This window comes from Peromyscus californicus, unplaced genomic scaffold (genome assembly GCF_007827085.1).
Source record: "Peromyscus californicus insignis strain IS unplaced genomic scaffold, ASM782708v3 Scaffold_6__1_contigs__length_162567912, whole genome shotgun sequence".
NCBI lineage: Eukaryota > Metazoa > Chordata > Mammalia > Rodentia > Cricetidae > Peromyscus > Peromyscus californicus.
The window spans coordinates 369,182-388,627 of NW_026294584.1; positions in this window are offsets into that span (position 1 = coordinate 369,182).

The window sequence follows — 19,446 nt, forward strand, 5'->3', positions numbered from 1 at the left end:
TCAGGGCTACACTCCCTCATCTCAGGGAGTCAGTTGAAACAAAGCTTTTCTCAAAGAGGTGCTTTCTCTGACAGAAAAGAAAGCTTTACTCCTGGATAGTTCTGTTCTGCCCTGGCTGGGCTCTTTCCCTAGACAGTGTTCTGACTCAGCAGCACAACTGCTTCAGACACAGTTCAGCTTTACTGTTTTCCCAGAAAGGTCCTTACTCTGATAGGAAAGCTTTTTTCAGATTTCTTTCAGCTGTGGACCTATGAATCCGGGACTTGTAGGAAAGTGGACAACTATGCCGTTCCCACTGGCTTTAGTTTTGTTTGTTCATTAGCAATCTTCCCCTGGGTCCTGCACCTTCCTGCCTCAGCTCTGTGCTCCAGGAAGTTTGCAACTGCAGGAACCCTAGTATCCCCGAAATGCACTCCAACTCAGAGACGCTGGCCAGTCGCCTCTGGGTTTTTGGTCAGAAGCTAGGATACAATGCATCAGGGGATCTTTGCGTTAGGACGATTAGGAGCACCTTTTCATTCTGAAATGCTCACTCAAACAAAACCCTTGATGCCTCAGCTCGGCTGTAACTGAAAAGCTTGGCTTTTTTGCTTTTCTCAGGTAAGTTTCCAGCCCTTTTGGGCTCTCTGTAGCTCTTTACCCATTCTCTCCCAAGCGTTTCTCTCAGGGTACTCTGACCCACTGTCTTTTCCTGGCTTGAAGAGACAGAGCTTAGAAGAGTTTTTCAGTAACTTGTCCCTGCCTCCTGCATTGCAGGGAGGATTTTTAAAGCTTGAAAGAGAACTTGGAGAGGTTTTGCTGTCTTAAGAGGTTTATTGTTTTCCCTTAGAGCTAATCACAGGTGGTCCCTATACTAATATCTTCAGGTGATTCTAATTTTTGTCCTTTTGAGAAGGTTAAAGGCTTTAGTTTTTAAGTTTTTTAAGAGCTTTTGAGAAAGATTAAAGGTTTTAGAGAGTTTTCCCAAATTTTTTTAAGAAAAGCTGTTAGTTTAAGATTTATTTTTTCTAGGAGAAAGAAAGACCAACTTTTCCCAAAACTTCCCAACTTTAAACTTTGACTTCTTACACCCCCATATTTGTCTCAGGGAGAAATCACTTTCTCCTGCCACTTGGATCCAGCATTTCAGCTGTCCCCAGGTCAAGAAGCTTCCATAGGAAACTTTTTCTTTCCCAAAAGCTCAGAGAGGAGCTTTTTTACTACCCGAAAAGCCCAAAGAAAGATTTTTTTTCCCAGATTGCGTTCATAGCCGCCCAAGTTAGAAAATTGAGTTTTTCTGTCTAGTTGACTTACTTATTTTTTCCTACACAATCTTACACTTCTAAGTTTTTCCTACACTATTTTACTACCCTATGCCTTATACTTATTTTTCACAGATAGAAATTGAGAAAGGGATAGAAGATAGAAAATTTTGACAGAATTTCGCTGCAGCATCGGACATCCTTCAAGTCCGCTTTCCTTTTCTCTCGAGGATAAAACCCCTGCCTCTCAATAATATATATATATTTCCATAACAACGGTATGCCTTATCCACTGGCAGGGCTGAACTCAGCACGTTCGCCAAAAACTCTGTAATAAAACTATTATATTCCTTTATCTTTAGTCCCTATTACTTTGTCTTTAGTCCCTGTTCATTTGTCTTTAGTCCCCCTTTTTTTAGTCCCCCCTTTTTTTTCTTCAGTCCTTTTTTTTCTTTTTTCTTTAGTCCCTGTTCATGGCGCCATTCTGTGGAGCGTTTACCCAACCACCCCCACAATTCCCCAGAGTTTTCTTGAGTGCGAGCAGCAGGAAATATTAGATAGAAGGAATTACTGCAGAGAATATCATGGGGATAAACAGATAGAAAATAAAGGATAGCCTCCAGAGGGCCTGGAACCTATTCCAACGGGCCCCAACTGTCTCAGCCCCAGGGTTTTTATAGAGATGCCAAGGGGTGGAGCAAAAGACCTCCTCCCCCAGCACAGCCAAGTGCAGACCATCTCAGACACCTGCACTCAGGCCCGTGGTCCTAATCATCCTCTATGCGGACATGCTGGGTAAAGCCACGAGGAATCCGAGAATGGGCTCCCACAAGCGCCCTAGAGACTCTCCTTACCAAAAAACAACTCTTGCTGCTAGGACCAGAAACGGCATGAGATTCAACTCTGCTTAGGAAACTGACAAGAACAGTAGCTTCTCTTCTGTCCAATACACCATACTTGCTGGGAACACAAGCGAGTGCTACTTGCACTGTGTAGGGCAATGGGAGCACACTAGTGACTCTCCTTACCAAAAAACAACTCTTGCTGCTAGAGTCAGAAACTGCATGTGATTCAACTTCGTTTAAGAAGGGGAAAGCAACACTAGCTCGCCTTACAAGAAACACACTCTACTGTGTTTCCTATTATGGCCAGAACAGTGAGCTTGCTCAGAACAAAAGAACTCTGTTTCCTACACACACGCTCCATATCTAGTTCAACTCTGCTTAGGAAACTGAGAAAAACAGGAGCTTCTCTTCCATCCTATACACTCTACTTGCTGGAAAGAGACGCGAGTGCTATTTGCACTGTGTATGGCAATGGAAGCTCATTAGTGACTCTCCTTAACAGAAAACGACTCTTGCTGCTAGGACCAAAAACTGCATGTGATTCAACTCTACTTTTTAAAGGCAAATCAACACTAGCTCGCCTTACAAGATACACACTCTGCTTTGGAGAAAGGCGCACTCATCTACTCTACTGTGTTTCCTATATGGCCAGAACAGTGAGCTTTCTCAGAATAAAAGAACTGTGCTTACTACATACACGGGACATATCTAGTTCACCTCTGCTTAGGAAACTGACAAGAACAGTAGCTTCCCTTCTATCCAATACACTGTACTAGCTGGGAACAGATGCGAGTGCTATTTGCACTGCTTATGGAATTGAGAGCGCACTAGTGACTCTCCTTACCAGAAAACAAATCTTGCTGCTAGGACCAGAAACTGCGTGTGATTCAACTCCGTTTATGAAGGGGAAAGAACATTTGCTCGCCTTAAAAGAAACACATTTTGCTTTTGAGAAAGGAGCACTCTTCTACTCTACTGTGTTTCCTATCTGGCCAAAACAGTGAGCTTGCTCAGAACAAAAGAACTGTACTTCCTACACACACAGGCCATATCTACTCCAACTCTGCTTAGGAAACTGACAAAAACAGTAGCTTCTCTTCCATCCTATACACTCTACTTGGTGGAAACAGACATGAGTGCTATTTGCACTGTGTATGGCAATGGGAGCACACTAGTGACTCTCCTTACCAGAAAACAACTCTTGCTGCTGGGACCAGAAACTGCTTGTGATTCAACTCCGTTTATGAAGGTGAAAGCAACACTTTCTCCCCTACAAGACACACACTCTGATTTTGAGAAAGGAGCACTCTTCTACTCTACTGTGTTTCCTATAGGGCCGGAACAGTGAGCTTGCTCAGAACAAGAGAACTGTGCTTCCTACATGCACGGGCCATATCTAGTTCAACTCTGCTTAGGAAACTGACAAGAACAGTAGCTTCTTTTCCTTCCAATACACTGTACTTGCTGGGAACAGATGCGAGTGCTATTTGCACTGTTTATGGCAATGGGAGCACACTAGTGACGCTCCTCACTGGATAACTACTCTTGCTGCTAGGACCAGAACCTGCATGTGACTCAACCTCTTTTATAAAGAAGAAAACAACACAGGGTAGCCTTACAAGTAACACACTCTGCTTTTGAAAAAGGCGCAGTTTTCAACTCTACTGGGCTTTCTATAGGGCCAGAAGAGTGAGCTTGTTCAGAAAAAAAGAACTGTGCTTCCCTAACACACGGACCATATCTAGTTCTACTCTGCTTAGGAAACTGACAAGAACAGGAGCTTCACTTCCGTCCAATATACCATAATTGCTGGGAACACACGCAAGTGCTACTTGCACTGTGTATGGAAATGGGAGCACACTAGTAACACTCCTTACAAGAAACCAACTCTTGCTGCTAGCACCAGAAACTGCATGTGATTCAACTCCGTTTATGAAAGGGAATTCATCTCTGGCTCGCCTTACAAGAAACACACTCTGCTTTTGAGAAAGCAGCACTCTTCTACTCTACTGTGTTTCCTATAGGGCCAGAACAGTGAGCTTGCTCAGAACAAAAGAACTGTGCTTCCAAAACACACGGGCCATATCTAGTTCAACTCTTCTTAGAAAACTGACAAGAACAGTAGCTTCTCTTGCGTCCAATACTCTGCACTTGCTGGGAACAGACGCGAGTGCTACTTGCACTGTGTATGGCCATTTCAGCACAATAGTGACTCACCTTACCAGAAAAGAACTCTTGTTGCTAGGACCAGAAACTGCATGTGATACAACTCTACTTTAAAAGGGAAACCCAACACTAGCTTGCCTTACAAGATACACACTCTGCTTTTGAAAAAGGCGCACTCTTCTAATCTATTGTGTTTCCTATAGGGAGAGAAAGGTGAGCTTGCTCAGAACAAAAGAACTGTGCTTCCTTCACACACGGGCCATATCTAGTTCAATTCTGCTTAGGAAACTGAAAGGAGCAGTAGCATCTCTTCTGTCCAATACACCGTACTTGATGGGAACACACGTGATTGCTACCTGTACTGTGTATGTCAAAGGAAGCACACTAGTGACTCTCCTTACCAGAAAAGAACTCTTGCTGCTAGGACAAGAAACTGCATGTGATTCAACTCTACTTTTTAAGGGGAAATCAAAACCAGCTGGCCTTACAAGATACACACATTGCCTTTGAGAAAGGAGCACTCTTCTACTCTACTGTGTTTCCTATAGGACCAGAACAGTGAGCTTGCTCAGAACAAAAGAACTGTGCTAACTTAACACACTGGCCATATCTAGTTCAACTCTGCTTAGGAAACTGACAAGAACAGTAGCTTCTCCTCCGTCCAATACACTATACTTGCTGGGAACAGATGCCAGTGCTATTTGCACTGCTTATGGAATTGAGAGTGCACTAGTGACTCTCCTTACCAGAAAAAAACTCTTGCTGCTAGGACCAGAAACTGCATGTGATTCAACTCCGTTTATGAAGGGAAAATGAACACTTGCTCGCCTTACAAGAACGACACTCTGCTTTTGATAAAGGAGCACTCTACTACTTAATGTGTTTCCTATAGGGCCAGAAGAGTGAGCTGCTCAGAAAAAAAGAACTGTGCTTCCTACACACACGGGCCATGTCTAGTTCAACTCTGCTTAGAAAACTGACAAGAACAGTAGCTTCTCTTCTGTCCAAAACACTCTATGTGCTGGGAAAATACGCGAGTGCTATTTATACTTTGTATAGCAATGAGATCTCACTAGGGAATCTATTTTCCTGAAAACAACTCTTGCTGCTAGGACCAGGAACTGCATGTAATTCAACTCTGCTTTAAGGGGAAAGCACCACTAGCTCGACTTACACGAAACACACTCTGCTTTTGAGAAAGGAGCACTCATCTACTCTACTGTGTTTTCTATAGGGCCAGAACACTGAGCTTGCTCAGAACCAAAGAATTGTGATTCCTACACACATGGGCCATATCTACTCTGCTTAGGAAACTGACAAGAGCAGTAGCTTCTCTTCCATCCTATACACTGAATTTCTCGGAACAGACACGAGTGCTATTTGCAATGTCTATGGCAATGGGAGCTCACTAGTGACTCTCCATACCAGAAAAAAACTCTTGGTGCTAGGACCAGAAACTGCATGCGATTCAACTTCGTTTGTGAAGGAAAAAGCAAAACTAGCTTGACTTATGAGATACTCAATCTGCTTTTGAGAAAGGTGCACACTTCTACCCTACTGTGTTTCCTATAGGGCCAGCACAGTGAGCTTGCACAGTACAAAAGAACTGTGCTTCCTACATACACAGGCCATATGTAGATCATCTCTGCTTAGGAAACTGACAAGAACAGTAGCTTCTCTTCCGTCCAAAACACTGTACTTGCTGGGAACAGATGCGACTGCTGTTTGCATTGCTTATGGAATTGAGAGCGCACTAGTGACTCTCCTTACCAGAAAACAACTCTTGCTGCTAGGACCAGAAACTGCATGTGATTCAACTCCATTTAGGAAGGGAAAAGCAACACAAGCTCACCTTACAGGAAACACACTCTGCTTCTGAGAAAGGAGCACTCTTCTACTCTACTGTGTTTCTGATAGGGAGAGAACAGTGAGCTTGCTGAGAACAAAAGAACTGTGCTTCCTACACACGGATCATATCTAGTTCATCTCTGCTTCAGAAACTGACAAGAACAGTAGCTTCTCTTCCATCCTATACGATCTACTTGCTGGAAAAAGACACGAGTGCTATTTGTACTTTGTATGGCAATGGAAGCTCACTAGTGACTCTCCTTACCAGAAAATAACTCTTGCTGCTCGGACCAGAAACTGCATGTGATTCAATTCCGTTTATGAAGGGGAAAGCAACACAAGTTCACCTTACAAGAAACACACTCTGCTTTTCAGAAAGGCGCACTCTTCTACTCTAGTGTGTTTCCGATAGGGCCAGAACAGTAAGCTTGCGCAGAACAAAAGAACTGTGATACCTATACACACGGGACATATCTACTTTGACTCTGCCTAGGAAACTGACAAGAACAGTAGCTTCTCTTCTGTCCAATACACCGAACTGGCTGGGAACACACGCGAGTGCTACTTGCACTGTGCATTGCAGAGGGAGCTCCCTAGTGACTCTCCTTACCAAAAAACAACTCTTGCTGCTAGGACCAGAAACGACATGTGATTCAACTCTGCTTAGGAAACTGACAAGAACAGTAGCTTCTCTTCTCTCCAATACACCATACTTGCTGGGAACACAAGCGAGTGCTACTTGCACTGTGTAGGGCAATGGGAACACACTAATGACTCTCCTTACCAAAAAACAACTCTTGCTGCTAGAGTCAGAAACTGCATGTGATTCAACTCTGTTTAAGAAAGGGAAAGCAACACTAGCTCACCTTACAAGAAACACACTCTGTTTTTGAGAAAGACGGACTCTTTTACTCTACTGTGTTTCCTATTATGGCCAGAACAGTGAGCTTGCTCAGAACAAAAGAACTGTGCTTCCTACACACACGCTCCATATCTAGTTCAACTCTGCTTAGGAAACTGAGAAAAACAGGAGCTTCTCTTTCATCCTATACACTCTACTTGCTGGAAACAGACACGAGTGCTATTTGCACTGTGTATGGCAATGGAAGCTCACTAGTAACCTTCCTTACCAGAAAACAACTCTTGCTGCTAGGACCAGAAACTGCATGTGATTCAATTCCGTTTATGAAGGAGAAAGCAACACTAGCTCGCCTTACAAGAAACACACTGTGCTTTTGAGAAAGGCGCACTCTTCTACTCTACTGTGTTTCCTATAGGGCCAGAACAGTGAGCTTGCTCGGAACAAAAGAACTCTGCTTCCTGCAAACATGGGAAATGCCTAGTTCAACTCTGCTTAGGAAACTGACAAGAACAGTAGCTTTTCTTCCATCCACTACACTGTACTTGTTGAAAACATACACGAGTGCTATTTGTACTGTGTATGGCAATGGGAGCTCACTAGTGATTCTCGTTACCAAAAACAACTCTTGCTGCTAGGACCAGAAACTGCATGTGATTCAACTCCGTTAATGAAGGGAAAAGCAACACTACCTTGGCTTACAAGAAAAACACTCTGCTTTTGAAAAAGGGGCACGCTTTTACTCTACTGTGTTTCCTATAGTGCCAGAACAGTGAGCTTGCTCAGAACAAAAGAACTGTGCTTCCTGCAAACACGGGCCATATCTACTTTGACTCGGCATAGAAAACTGACAAGAACAGTAGCTTCTCTTCCGTCCAATACACCACGCGAGTGCTATTTGCAATGGGTATGTCAATAGGAGCACACTAATGACTCTCCTTACCAGAAAACAACTCTTGCTGCTAGGACCAGAAACTGCATGTTATTCAATGCTACTTTTTAAAGGGAAATCAACACTAGTTCGACTTACAAGAATAATACTCTGCTTTTGAGAAAGGCACACACTTCTACTCTACTGTGTTTCCTATAGGGCCAGAACAGTGAGCTTGTTCAGAAAAAAAGAACTGTGCTTCCTACATACACTGGCCATATCTAGTTCAATTCTGCTTAGGATACTGACAAGAACAGTAGCTTCTCTTGCGTCCAGTACACCATATTTGTTGGGAACACACGCAAGTGCTACTTGCACTGTGTATGTCAAAGGGAGCCCACTAGTGACTCTCCTTACTAGAAAACGACTCTTGCTGCTAGGACCAGAAATTGCATGTTATTCAACTCTACCTTTTAAGGGGAAAACAACACTAGCTCGCTTTACGAAATACACACTCTGCTTTTGAGAAAGGCGCCCTCTTCTACTCTAGTGTGTATCCTATAGGGCCAGAACAGTGAGCTTGCTCAGAACAAAAGAACTGTGCTTCCTACATACACGGGCCATATCTAGTTCAACTCTGCTTAGGAAACTGACAAGAACAGTAGCTTCTCTTCTGTCCAATACACCATACTTGCTGTGAACACAAGCGAGTGCTACTTGCACTGTGTATGTCAATGTGAGCCCACTAGTGTCTCTCCATACCAGAAAACAACTCTTGCTGCTAGGAACAGAAGCTGCATGTGATTCAACTTCATTTAAGAAGGGGAAAACAACACTAGCTCGCCTTACAAGAAACACTCTCTGCTCTTGAGAAAGGCACACTCATTTACTCTACTGTGTTTCCTATATGGCCGGAAAGGTGAGCTTGCTCAGAACAAAAGAACTGTACTTCCTACACACGGGCCATATCTAGTTCAACTCTGCTTAGGAAACTGACAAGAACAGTAGCTTCTCTTCTGTCCAATAAACTCTACATGGTGGGAAAATACGGGAGGGCTATTTGCACTTTGTATGACAATGAGAGCTCACTACTGAATCTCCTTACCCGAAAACAACTCTTGCTGCTAGGACCAGAAACTTCATGTGATTCAACTCTGCTTTTGAAGGGTAAAACAACACTAGCTTGCCTTACAAGAAACTCACTCTGCTTTTGAGAAAGGAGCACTCTTCTACTCTACAGTGTTTCCTATAAGGCCAGAACAGTGAGCCTGCTCAGAACAAAAGAACTGTGCTTCCGACACACACGGGTCATATCTAGTTCAACTTTGCTTAGGAAACTGACAAAAACAGTAGCTTCTCTTCCATCCTATACATTCTACTTGCTGGAAACAGACAGAAGTGTTATTTGCACTGTGCATGGCAATGGAAGCTCACTAGTGACTCTCATTCTACTTGCTGGAAACAGACAGAAGTGTTATTTGCACTGTGCATGGCAATGGAAGCTCACTAGTGACTCTCCTTACCAGAAAACAATTCTTGCTGGTATGACCAGAAACTGCATGTGATTCAATTCCCTTTATGAAGGGGAAAGCAACACTAGCTTGCTTACAAGAAACACACTCTGCTTTTGAGAAAGGCGCAGTGTTCTACTCTACTGTGTTTCCTATAGGGCCAGAACAGTAAGCTTGATCAGAACAAAGAACTGTGCTTCCTACACACACGAGTAATATCTAGTTCAACTCCTCTTAGGAAACTGACAAGAACAGTAGCTTCTCTTCTGTCCAATACACCGAACTTCCTGGGAACACAGGCGAGTGCTACTTGCACTGTGTAATGCAATGGGACCACACTAGTGACCCTCCTTACAAAAAAACAACTCTTGCTGCTAGGACCAGACTGCATGATATTCAATTCTACTTTAAAAGGGGAAATCAACACTATCTAGCCTTACAAGATGCACACTCTGCTTTTGAAAAAAGGCGCACTCTTCTACTCTACGGTGTTTCCTATAGGGCAGGAACAGTGATCTTGCTCAGAACAAAAGAATTGTGCTTCCCTAACACACGGGCCATATCTAGTACAACTCTGCTTAGGAAACTGACAAAAACAGTAGCTTCTCCTCCATCCAATACACTGTACTTGCTGGGAACAGATGCCAGTGCTATTTGCACTGCTTATGGAATTGAGAGTGCACTAGTGACTCTCCTTACCAGAAAACAACTCTTGCTGCTAGGATCAGAAACTGCCTGTGATTCAACTCTGCTTTTGAAGGGGAAAGCAACACTAGCTAGCCTTACAAGAAACACACTCTGCTTTTGAGAAAGGAGCACTCTTCTACTCTACTGTGTTTCCTATAGGGCCAGAACAGTGAGCTTGCTAAGAAAAAAAGAACTGTGCTTCCTGCAAACCCGGGTCATATGTAGTTCAACTCTGCTTAGGAAACTGACAAGAACAGTAGCTTCTCTTCCATCCTATTCACTCTACTTGCTGAAAACAGACGCGAGTGCTATTTTCACTCTGTATGGCAATGCAAGCTCAGTAGTGACTCTCCTTACCAGAAAACAACTCTTGCTGCTAGGACCAGAAACTGTATGTGATTCAACTCTACTTTTTAAATGGAAATCAACGCAAGATCTCCTTACAAGATACACACTCTGCTTTTGTGAAAGGCGCACTCTTCTACTCTACTGTGTTTCCTATAGGGCCAGAAAAGTGAGCTAGCTCAGAACAAAAGAAATGTGCTTCTAACACACGGGCTATATCTAGTTAAACTCTGCTTAGGAAACTGACAAGAATAGTAACTTCTCTTCTGTCCAATACATTGACTTTCTGGGAATAGACGCGATTGCTATTTGCACTGTCTATGGCATTGGGAGCACACTAGTGACTCTCAAAACCAGAAAAAATCTCTTGCTGCTTAGACTAGAAACTGCATGCGATTCAACTCCGTTTGTGAAGGAAAAAGCAAAACTAGCTCGACTTTCGAGATACTGACTCTGCTTTTGAGAAAGGTGCACACTTCTACTCTACTGTGTTTCCTCTAGGGCCAGAGCAGTGAGCTTGCACAGAACAAAGGAACTGTGCTTCCTACATACACAGGCCATATCTAGTTCAACTCTGCTTAGGAAACTGACAAGAACAGTATCTTCTCTTCAGTCCAATATACTCAACTGTCTGGGAACAGACACCAGAGCACTTTGCACTGTGTATGGCAATGGGAGCGCACTAGTGTCTCTCCTTACAAGAAAACAACTCTTGCTGTTAGGACCAGAAACTGCATGTGATTCAACTCTACTTTAAAAGGGGAAATCACCACTAGCTCGCCTTAAAAGGTACACACTCTTCTTTTGAGAAAGGCACACTCTTCTACTCTATTGTGTTTCCTATAAGGCCAGAACAGTGAGCTTGCTCAGAACAAAAGAACTGTGCTTCCCTAACACACGGGCCATATCTAGTTCAACTCTGCTCAGGAAACTGACAAGAACAGTAGCTTCTCTTCCGTCCAATACACTGTACTGACTGGGAACAGATGCGAGTGCTATTTGCACTGCTTATGGAATTGAGAGCACACTAGTGACTCTCTTTACCAGAAAACAACTCTTGCTGCTAGGACCAGAAACTGCATGTGATTCAACTCTGCTTTTGAAGAGGAAAGCAACACTAGCTAGCCTTACAAGAAACACACTCTGCTTTTGAGAAAGGAGCACTCTTCTACTCTACTGTGTTTCTTATAGGGCCAGAACAGTGAGCTTGCTCAGAACAAAAGAACTGTGCTTCCTACACACACGGGCCATATCTAGTTAAACTCTGCTTAGGAAACTGACAAGAATAGTACCTTCTCTTCTGTCCAATACACTGACTCTCTGTTAACTGACGCGAGTACTATTTGCACTGTCTATGGCAATGGGAGTGCACTAGTGACTCTCCATACCAGAAAAAAACTCTTGCTGCTAGGACCAAAAACTGCATGCGATTCAACTTCGTTTGTGAAGGGAAAAGAAAACCTAGCTCGACTTACGAGATACTCACACTGCTTTTGAGAAAGGTGCACACTTCTACTCTACTGTGATTCTTATAGGGTCAGAACAGTGAGCTTGCTCAGAAAAAAAGAACAGTGCTTCCTACATACACGGGCCATATCTAGTTCAACTCTGCTTAGGAAACTGACAAGAACAGTAGCTTCTCTTCAGTCCAATACACTGTACTTGCAGTGATCAGAGGGGAGTGCTATTTTCAATGTTTATGGCAATGGGAGCTCACTAGTGACTCTCTTTACCAGAAAACAACTCTTGATGCTAGGACCAGATACTGCATTGATTCAACTCCATTTAAGAAGGGGAAAGCAACACTAGCTCGCCTTACAATAAACACTCTCTGCTCTTGAGAAAGGCATACTCTTTAACTCTACTGTGTTTCCTATTGGGCCGGAACAGTGAGCTTGCTCAGAACAAAAGAACTGTACTTCCTACACACGGGCCATATCTACTTCAACTCTGCTTAGGAAACTGACAAGAACAGTAGCTTCTCTTCTGTCCAATAAACTCTACATGATGGGAAAATACGCGAAGGCTATTTGCACTTTGTATGGCAATGAGAGCTCACTACTGACTCTCCTTACCAGAAAACAACACTTGCTGCTAGGACCAGAAACTGCATGTGATTCAACTCTGCTTTTGAAGGGGAAAACAACACTAGCTTGCCTTACTCTGGTTTTGAGAAAGGAGCACTCTTCTACTCTACTGTGTTTCCTAAAGTGCCAGAACAGTGAGCCTGCTCAGAACAAAAGAACTGGGCTTCCGACGCACGGGTCATATCTCCTTCAACTTTGCTTAGGAAACTGACAAAAACAGTAGCTTCTCTTCCATCCTATACATTCTACTTGCTGGAAACAGACGCGAGTGCTATTTGCACTGTGTATGGCATTGGAAGCTCACTAGTGAATCTCCTTACCAGAAAACAACTCTTGCTGCTAGGACCAAAAACTGCATGTGATTTAACTCCGTTTATGAAGGAGAATTCAAAACTTGCTCGCCTTACAAGAAACACACTCTCCTTTTGAGAAAGGAGCACTCTTCTATTCTACTGTGTTTCCTATAGGGCCAGAACAATGAGCTTGCTCAGAACAAAAGAACTGTGCTTTCTACATACACGGGCCATATCTAGTTCAAATCTGATTAGGAAACTGACAAGAACAGTAGCTTCTCTTCTGTCCATTACACCATACTTGCTGGAAACACACACGAGTGCTACTTGCACTGTGTATGTCAATGGGAGCACACTAGTGACTCTCCTTACCCGATAACAACTCTTGCTGCTAGAGTTAGAAAGTGCATGTGATTCAACTCCGTTTAAGAAGGGGAAAGCAACACTAGCTCGCCTTAAAAGAAACACACTCCTCTCTTGAGATAGGCGCACTCTTTTACTCTACTGTGTTTCCTATAGCGCCAGAACAGTGAGCTTGCTCAGAACAAAAGAACTGTGCTTCCTACACACACGGTCCAAATCAAGTTCAATTCTTCTTAGGAAACTGACAAGAACAGTAGCTTCTCTTCTGTCCAATACACTCTACTTGCTGGGAAATATGTGAGAGCTAATTGCACTGTGTATGGCAATGAGAGCTCACTAGTGACTCTCCTTACCAGAAAACAACTCTTGCTACTAGGACCAGAAACTGCATGTGATTCAACTCTACTTTAAAAGGGGAAATCACCACTAGCTCGCCTTAAAAGGTACACACTCTGCTTTTGAGTAAGGCGCACTCTTCAACTCTACTTTTTTTCCTATAGGGCCAGAACAGTGAGCTTGCTCAGAACAAAAGAACTGTGCTTCCCTAACACATGGGCCATATCTAGTTCAACTCTGCTTAGGAAACTGACAAGAACAGTAGCTTCTCTTCCGTCCAATACACTGTACTTGCTGGGAACAGATGCGAGTGCTATTTGCACTGCTTATGGAATTGAGAGCACACTAGTGACTCTCCTTACCAGAAAACAACTCTTGCTGCTATGACCAGAAACTGCATGTGATTCAACTCTGCTTTTGAAGAGGAAAGCAACACTAGCTAGCCTTACTAGAAACACACTCTGCTTTTGAGAAAGGAGCACTCTTCTACTCTACTGTGTTTTCTATAGGGTCAGACCTGTGAGCTTGCTCAGAAACAAAGAACTGTGCTTCCTACACACTGATCATACCTAGTTCAACTCTGCTTAGGAAACTGACCAGAACATTAGCTTCTCTTCCGTCCAATACACTGTACTTGCTGGGAACAGACACGAGTGCTATTTGCACTGTGTAGGGAATGGGAGCCCACTAGTGACTCTCCTTTCCAGAAAGCAACTCTTGCTGCTTGGACCAGAAAGTGCATGTGATTCAACTTCGTTTGTGAAGGGGAAAGCATAACTAGCTCAACTTACGAGATACTCACTCTGCTTTTGAGAAAGGCCCACACTTCTTCTCTACTCTGTTTCCTATAAGGCCAGAACATTGAGCTTGCTGAGAACAAAAGACTGTGCTTCCTACACACGGGACATGTCTAGTTCTTCTATGCTTAGGAAACTGCCAAGAAGAGTGGCTGCTCTTCCGTCCAATATACTCTACTTGCTGGGAAAAGACAGGAGAGCTATTTGCCCTGTGTATGGCAATGGGAGCGCACTAGTGACTCTCCTTACCAGAAAACAACTCTTGCTGCTAGCACCAGAAACTGCATGTGATTCCACTCTACTTTTTAAGGGGAAATCAACACAAGCTCGCCTTATGAGATACACACTCTGCATTTGAGAAAGGCACACTCTTCTACTCTACTGTGTTTCCTATAGGGCCAGAACAGTGAGATTGCTCAGAACAAAAGAACTGTGCTTCCTGCAAACACGGGCCAAGTCTAGTTCAACTCTGCTTAGGAAACTGACAAGAACAGTAGCTTCTCTTCCTTCCAATACACTGTACTTCCTGGGAACAGACACGAGTGCTATTTGTACTTAGTATGGCAAAGGGAGCACACTAGTGACTCTCCTTACCAGAAAACAACTCTTGCTGCTAGGACCAGAAAATTCATGTGATTCAACTCCGTTAATGACAGGAAAAGCAACACTTGCTCGCCTTACAAGAAACACACTCTGCTTTTGAGAAAGGCACACTCTTCTACTCTACTGTGTTTCCTATAGGGCCAGAACAGTGAGCTTGCACAGAACAAAAGAACTGTGCTTCCTACATACACGGGCCATATCTATTCAACTCTCCTTAGGAAACTGACAAGAAGAGTAGCTTCTCTTCCTTCCAATACACTGTACTTGCTGGGAACAGACGCGAGTGCTATTTGCACTGCTTATGGAATTGGGAGCGCACTAGTGACTCTCCTTAACAGAAAACAACTCTTGCTGCTAGGACCAGAAACTGCATGTGATTCAACTCTACTCTAAAACGGGAAAGCAACACTAGCTAGCCTTACAAGAAACACACTCTGCTTTTGAGAAAGATGCACTCTTCTACTCTACTGTGTTTCCTATAGGGCCAGAACAGTGAGCCTGCTCAGAACAAAAGAACTGTGCTACCTATACACACGGACCATATCTAGTTCGATTCTGCTTAGGAAACTGACAAGAACAGTCGCATCTCTTCCGTCCAATACACCGTTCTTGCTGGGAACACACGCGAGTGCTACTTGCACTGTGTATGGCAATGGGAGCACACTAGTGACTCTCCTCACAAGAAAACAACTCTTGCTGCTAGGACCAGAAACTGCTGGTGATTCAACTCCGTTTATGAAGGGGAAACAACACTTGCTCGCCTTACGGGAACCACACTAATCTACACTGAAGAAAAGGGGGAAGATATAAAAATGACAAAAGGTATACTACTGAATGTATTATGAAAAGAAAAAAGAGAGAATATGGATATGATAAGGTAAAAGGGAGATTATAGAATCTACTTTTAAAAAGGAACTACTTGTTTTAAATAAGATAAGTAATGAAAATTTTTTGGTCTGAGTTTATCAGATGTTACTAGACTGGATATTGTTAATATATATAATGGAGTTTTTTGTCTGAATCTGTCAAATGTTAATGGACTAGACATCGTTAATGTAATCTTGACTGTATATATTGTATATACTTATTGGATAGTTTTTCTTGTATTAGTTATAAGCCTTTTTTAATTTTAGACAAAAAGAGAGGAAATGTGGTGATATTGTGTTCCCCAAAATATTGTGTACCTTAATAAACTTATCTGGGGTCAGAGAACAGAAAAGCCACAAGATACTTAGGCTAGAAAATGTTAACACACGCCTTTAATCCTAGCATTCCAGAGACAGAAATCCCTCTGGATCTCTATGAGTTCAAGGCTGTATTAGAAACAGCCAGGCATGTGACACATGCCTTTAATCCCAGAAAGCAGCCTTTAATCCCAGGGAGTGGTGGTAGAAAGCAGAAAGGTTTATAAGGCGTGAGGACCAGAAACTAGCAGCATTTGACTGGTTAAGCATTCAGGCTTCTAGCAGAAGTTCAGCTGAGAGCCATTGGGATGAGGACACAGAAGCTTCCAGTCTGAGGAAACAGGACCAGCTGAGGAATTGGCAAGGTGAGATAGCTGTGGCTTGTTCTGGTACTCTAACCTTCCAGCATTTACCCCAATAACTGGCCTCAGGTTTGATTTTATTAATAAGACTCTCTAAGATTCCTGCTACACAAGGTGATAGATACAGGTCTGATTGCAGTCTTCTGCATGTGGATGTCCAGTTTTTCCAGGACCATTTATTGAAGATGTTTTCTTTTCCTCAGCTTATGTTTTTAAAATCTTTTTCGGGTATTAAATGGCAGAAGCTACATAGTCTCACAACTGACATTCTGTTTAGTTCCAGTATTTTTCATAATTGGGTTAATGCTAGCACCATACTTTGTTTAGTACTATTATCATAGTAGGTTATGGAGTGCGGATTGCTCTCTCCAGAACTGTTTTTTTGTTGTTGTTGTTCAGGATTTTTTGGCTATCTGGGGTCTTTTGTGTTTATATATGAATTTTAGGTTCATTTTCTATTTTTCAGATAATGATATGGGGATTATGATTGGGATTTCACTACCTTAGCAAATGAGATTTGTAAAATTGTCATTTTCAAATTATTAAATCTACCAATTCATGAGCATCTAATTTTTTTTCATTTTCTCATGTTTTTAACTCCTTCTTTGGTACTCTGACATTTTCATTGCAGAGGTCCTTCACTTCCTCGATTGGGTTTATTCTTAGATATTTTATTTCCTCTGATGCTACTATATATAGGAATGTGTCCATTGTGTGATGTTTGTTTGTGTAGAGAAATAAAATTGATTTGTGGAAGTTAATTCCTTATTCTGCCACTTGGCTGAATTTTTTTAAAAGATCATTTTAAGAAGTTTTCTGGTAGAAATTTTTGGATCTCTAATGTATTGTATCATGTCATATGCAAATAGGAATAGATTGATGTTGTCTTTCCATATTTTTAATACTTTAATTTTCATCTCTGTCTTATTACTCCAACTATTCCTCAGATCACAATATTATAAATGAGTGGGTATAATAGACATTCCTGACTAGTATCTAACTTCAATGGGATTGCTTCAAGTGTCTTTACATTTAGTAAAACATTGGCTGTCTCTTTTTATAATTAATTAATTAATTAATTTTTATTTATTCTTTGTGTCTTTTACATCATGCCTTCAGATCCCACCTATCTCCCTTCCCAATCCAAAATAAAACAAAATGAAATTTAAGAGGAAAAATGAAGAAAGAAGGGGAAAATCTCACCATGGAAGTGGAGATCCTTCAGCCCTGGGTCCACAGAACTAACACCCCCTGCCATGCTCCAGCAGATCACAGATGGGGTGGATGTTGGGGTGGGCCAACACATAACCCTGGTTCTGGGCCTGGGTAGTTGCAGAGTTGGTCAGCTTGCCAGCTCTCACCTCCTTTCGCTGCCAGGGTAGGTTCTCCAGCATTGCCCTGGCTAGTTCACTACTTGCAGGGATGATCAAGGGGCTGGGACAGTTTTCTGGCTTTCACATCCTCCAGGTAGGTTCCTCCATACCTACACCTTCAGGGCCAGCTCTACTGTGCTGCCCAGGTGAGGTGCAGAGCCAGCTCTCCCTAGTGTTGCACCTGGTTTGGAGCAAGGACAGTTCTTCCATCTGACTCAGGCACTGATGGGTGGGGGCTGGGGGAGGACATCTCTCCCCTGCCCATGCTACCAGAAGACAAATGAGTAATGAGGACAGCTCTCCCCTGGTCACAACTTCGGGGTGGCTCACCCACACCTCTGCCAACAGGGTTGGTTCTATTGTGCTGCCCAGGCAAGGTACAGGACCTGGTCCCCAAGTGCTGCAGCTGGTGAGGGGTTGGGTCAGGTCCCTCACCTGCTTCAGGTGGCTAGAGTCAAGGGGAGGAGGGAATCCTTCCCTCACCCATGTCGCCGCACTGCATACAAGAGGAACATGACCTGCTCCCCCATTCTCATTCCCTCAGGGCTAGTTCACTCATGCCCCCACAAACAGGGTCAGCTCTATTGTGTATCCAGATGATGTGTAGGATCCTTTCTTCTGATTGCTTCAGCCAGTGAGGGACACGACCTGTTCTGCTAGTATTATAGTCTGTAAATGGAGTTTCTCTGTCCTATCCTGTTCCACAGCTGCTTCCAAATAATCACTCAGAAGTTTATATTAATTACAAATGTTTGGCTGATGGCATAGGCTTATTACTAACTAGCTCTTACATTTAAATTAACCCATTTCTATTAATCTAAGAATCGCCATTTGGCCCATGGCTTACTTGTCCTTTTGCATCTTCTTTCTTGGGCTGCTGGCTGGTGTTTGTCCCAACTCCATTCTTCTTCATCTCAGTCCTCAGTTTAAATGTACTACCTAACCTTATCCTGTCTCATCACTGGCCAAACAGCTTTATTATCAACCAATGAGAGCAACACAGTTACAGAAGGACCAACCCACAGCATTTCCCCCTTTCTGTCTAATCATAAAGGAAGGTTTTAACTTTAACACAGTAAAATTACATATAACAAAATAGTTACCAATCAAGAATTATAGTTACAATATCTAGTCTATTTGTGTTTGACAAAATCAGAGAAAACACTCAAGTATCTATCTTATTAGTCTAAAGTTTTATATCTAATTTACCTTTTATCATAGCTAAGGAAAACTATAATTATAACTATCTAGTCTTCAACTCCATCAGACTACAGAAGGATGTAATGTTACTTAATGACAGGGACGTCAGGCTGCCTGGACATCCCAAAAGTTTCTCTGTAATGTTGGGTCATCCATTTTTGGCCTATAAGTCTAGTATATCTGATAGACTTATTTCAGAAGCAGGAAAAATTGTAGTACTATCTTGGCAAAGCTTGGCAGTCACTTTTCTTTGTGTCCTGCTTGTCCAGACTGGACAGCATACTTACTGTCAGCAGTCAAGGCAAGGGCAGTATCATGCCCGATAGGCCAGTTTTGTCAATGAAAACAAACTCCACATAGAGTTTCTTTGATGCTCATCATCCTCTTTGAAGTAATTGGTGTTGCCAGGAGCAGATGTGTCTCACTGTTGAGAAAAGACTAAATTATTACAACATTTTAAGTGCCATATTCTATG